The following is a 4,623-nucleotide window of genomic DNA, read 5'->3' on the forward strand; positions in this document are numbered from 1 at the left end:
AGGTCAACTCTTGGTTTGCAAAGAACCTAAAACTTGATGCCTACATAGGACTGAGATTTCTTCTCACACCATGTGACTGCTCTGGGTGCATGGATGACCAGTCAGAACGCATTAGAGCTGTCACATGGGAGTTATGTGCCCCCCCCCCCCCTCCTTCCTTCCATACCAGAAGTCCCAGGTATCTCCTTTCTCCCCCAGGTAACCAGAATGGAAAAATAATCAATCACTAAAGGAACTCTTAGCCTTCAGCTACGGCCGGCATGCCTGGTCAAAGCACCAGTTCACCTAAAGCCACATTTATGTATTTTTATAAGTGCACAAAAGGCTGAAGGTAACAGTGAGTTCCCTTTTTTTAAATTTTTTTATACCTTCAATTTATTTGTCATTGGAGTTGTTTTTACACCGCACAACACACGGAACTAAAAAGCAAAAAACAGCAAACAAAACCATTATCATTTGTGCACTTATTTCTTCCCCACCCACTCCCAATGTAATTGTAAATACTTTAGAGTGGTAAAAAAAATCTAATGTGTTGTTGAAATGATATCTTGTGATGGGTAAATAAAATCGAAAAAGTTATAATGCCAACTTTAATTGTAAATGGTAGAAAAAATAGATGCATCGCAAAAATGTTTTTTATCTTTGTAGTTAATAAAACACAATCCTAAACAGTGGCAAAAGTCAAATATATTAAAAAAAATAAACTGTATATATTTACAAAGTTACAAATATTTATTCATGAAGGAGACAGAACGGAGGCAACTTTCCCAGGGTACGAGGAGATGTTATCATTGTATATCCATTGAATGTTACCATATAATTGTATGAAGGACTTTTAGAGAATAAGTGAAGGTCAGTTGCGTATCGAGCTATGATGAGGATCTCTTCCAGCCCCTCCTATAGCAGAACCTATTTATATAGTCTGCATTATACAGCTATAAAATATTTACACTGTAGCATGGATTTGGAACTCTGTATAATTACATTCGCCTTCTAGCATCACGGTAAGAGCCCAGACAAGCTTTTGGAATGATGCATCTGTGACCTTCAATATTTCCACTTAAAACAGCGTCTAATCTCCATATTTCATTTTCATGGAGCAGTGACACATTTTCTGCTGTGATGTGTGCGTTCACTTACATAATGTCTGTTTTTTCCCATACACCTCTGCCTGACCTCTTTTCTTCTTGTACGGCAGAAGACGCTCAATGCTGAAGTTTCATACTTGATACAGCAAATAAGATTTGGGATTGGGTTCGGTTGGAGGACAGTAAATGTTTTACTTCTGAATTGCTCAAAGTCGTTCAAAGATAAATTGCTTCCATAAAGCAGAATATGTCTGCCGAATATGGTTTTTAATAGGCCATTAAAGAGATGCTGTACATGAATTACATACTTTATAAAATGGTTTATATAAACGAGATTTCAGGAGTAAAAATCGTTCTGGAATCTAGCAAAACAGAAGATCTATAAAACAGAGCTTGTTAAATAGGGGGGGGTGCTATAATATTTTCGACGACAGCAGACTTTTTGCTAAAGTGACCCTGACCAATAAACTTACTTTAGAGAATGCCAGGCATTGAGCCTGATTTATTAAAACTCCAAGACTGGAGAAGATAGTTTCATTGGTAAAGCTGGGTGATCCAGCAAACCTGGAATGGATTTCCTAAAAGTCATTTGCTATTTGTTAGCAAATGTTTTCAATCTTGTACCAGATCCATTCCAGATTTGCTGAATCACTCAGCTCTACCAAATGAAAAAGCTTTAATAAATCAGGCCCATAGTGTTCTCAGCTGTCACTATCAGATTAGACTGAGAAGGAAACTTCAATCATGGAGAACAAAGAGGTGGCAAGCTATAAGTACCATCTGGCATTTTATGGTGCCCAAGGTTTTTTTTTCTATAGATAATTGTCTTTGACTCTCAGCACATGTAGCCGTCGACTTGGTGAGGGGGATTATGAATAGTCACCAAATAACTACATATTGGCTCTAGACGATGTCCTCCCTTTTAAGACATTGATAATTTTTGCAACTTGTGACCTATTCGGCATTTGTAAATTTTTGTGTGACTACAAGATATAGTGAAAGATGTAATGTAGATGTAATGAATGGGAAATGCGTAGAGGAAAACATTTTATATAGATTTTTATTTGCAACAGAAAGGTCACAAATGTCAGAGGACTTTAATCTATTATGGACCGTGTTTTATGCTAGCAGGGTCACACAAGTTGCAATTGCAATTTATGTGTTTTATTGTAAATGATGTATCAATTATTTTTTCCTTTTAGTGTACCTTAAAAGTCCAATTTATTGGAGGTGAAAAAACTAACTTTTTGTTTTTATTTTTTTGTAAAAAGCTTCTTTATTTGGTCTATCCTTGGCCTAACCTGTCAGTCACTGTGAAGTACAAAGCTATAGGTGAAAATTGCAGGTCATAAATATAAGATACTATTTAATTATAGTCATAGTCATGTATTTTATGTAGTTGCTGTTTTAATTTTTTAACATTTTCATTTTACACATGTCCAACTTTTGTTTTCAGGGTAGCTTGGTGTCTAAAAGAACTGTTTGTGTTGCACAGGACAACCATTTATATCTGTCTTTCTCAACTATTGTTCATAAAAAGTGAAACTAAATGGTTTCTATAATAAATGCTTTCACATTGTTGCATCCAGGAGGTTAAAATTTTCTATTGAATATGAACTTCAGACTAAATAGATGCTGATCACAGCTCTCCAGCATTAACCAGGTTTCCAGGGACTAAATGGTGGCAGTGCTATAACTAGGGGTGGAATGGCTCACAGGGGAACCAGAAGAAAACCGCTGGTTAGCCCCAGCCATATGACCCCCAAAATAGTTTTTGGGGCCTTCTGGTGGGACCTGGTACCGAAAAAAGAGGATGGGCTAATTTTTTCTCTGGTGGGTCCGAAATCCCTAGTCTGATCTCCTCCATCATCGTTATACATCTTTGTCTTGTCTGGTTGAAGAATCCCATTTCCTTCCAGGAGATTGGCTCCAGTTCCTTTATTTATGTTGTAGGACTTTGCTCTTTTTTATATTTTGAAATTGAATTACTATTTAGAAATGTTCAAACTTTTTTCTTTGTTTTTCCCCAAAATAGAGCCAGATTTCTGTCCTGCAGAACCGGATAGAACAACTCGAGCAGCTCTTGGAGGAGAATCATGAAATCATCAGTCACATTAAGGATTCCGTTCTGGAGTTAACGGCAAATGCAGACGGACAGCCTATCCTGATCCCGTATCACACACCCAATGGGAGCTGGGTCATTCCACCAGATCCCCGGCCCAGCTTCTACTCTGTATCACCCCAGGACTGTCAGTTTGCTGTGACAAGTAAAGGCAAGAAAACAGATTTACAGGTACAAATACAAGTTATTTTCCCAAACTTAGGAAATATAAATAATAATAATTTCCTCTTGTGTTAAAGTTACCTTTCTATTGAAGCTTCTGCATTACTGTCATCTTCCAGTCATTTAGGTTTGAGGACCATGTATACACCAATGCAGCAATGCGTTACAGAGCACATCCCAGATTATTCCACTAGCATTATATTAAGAAAGGTTGCAAAAATCTCAAAGTTTTATTTTAGTTTATAGATTCTAGAATACAGGTCCTACCACTCATATCATTGTCTGTTACGTTGTTCATCCTCGTATTTTTATTTTATCACCCATATCTCTACAAAGTTGTTTCCAACTACACATAATCTTGGTTATGTGTGGGGTACCTCCAGTCAAAATTTGATTAATATCAATGTCGCTCTTTTCCCATCTATATGTCCAGGTTAAAAAGTTATTATTGGGTCTAAGAGGGATTTTCCCCAGTGATGTTTCAAACCGAAGTTACAACCTGACAAAGGTCCTAACCCTCGCCCATTCTATCCACTGCTAATACAGGTAGAGTCCCCGCGTTAAGGGCATCCAAATTACGGACACCTCCTAGATACGAACGGGGCTTCCCTCCTCCCTGTGTGCAGGACCCAGGCGTGAAGGGGGCGGTTTACATGACTAGCAGAAGAAATCTTTTGCTAAACACAGCTGAGGTTTTAGGTGATCTTAGGGGACTGAGCTCTTTCTGCAGCCTCTTGTAACTCTTTAATGACCAAGACAAACTCTGCAGTTGTTTCTTTTTGCATATCAAAGAGATGCTGGATGTATATACGCAGTTGCCTTTTGATAATGTGGATGGAGGAGTATGGAAACAAGGCTTTGACATCACGTATGACCCTAATGAATGGGAGACGGAGCCTCTTCAGGTGTTTGTAGTTCCACACTCACATAATGATCCTGGTAAGAACAAACAACGATTCTGCATCCTATTGTTACATAGAATTATTGTTGCTCTGTGTTTTTTTATCACTATACAATATATCATAATACAAAACCACTAGTATGAACTTGCAGCAAAAAGCTGTGCATTAGTACTGTAGTTAGGACACATGGCAAATTACTGTATATACTCAAATATAAACCAAGGTTCCTAATGAAAAAAACAGGAAAAATATTTTGATTCACTATAAACTTTGGGCACTAATTGCACCCATCACTGCTAACATTCAAAACAGTAATCAATAGAAATGCCAATAAATGAATGTGAATAAA

At 37.5% G+C, this 4,623-nt stretch overlaps 1 long non-coding RNA gene across 1 annotated transcript; it reads left to right on the forward strand.

Annotated features, from left to right (window-relative positions):
* The first annotated feature begins 742 nt into the window (after nt 1-742).
* On the forward strand, nt 743-4,339 carry LOC140321071 (uncharacterized). Its single transcript, XR_011918816.1, has 3 exons — nt 743-772; nt 3,124-3,381; nt 4,167-4,339. It is a non-coding gene; the product is annotated as an uncharacterized lncRNA (long non-coding RNA).
* Nucleotides 4,340-4,623: the final 284 nt, after the last annotated feature.

The sequence above is a fragment of the Pyxicephalus adspersus genome, unplaced genomic scaffold (assembly GCF_032062135.1).
Source record: "Pyxicephalus adspersus unplaced genomic scaffold, UCB_Pads_2.0 Sca565, whole genome shotgun sequence".
Lineage (NCBI taxonomy): Eukaryota > Metazoa > Chordata > Amphibia > Anura > Pyxicephalidae > Pyxicephalus > Pyxicephalus adspersus.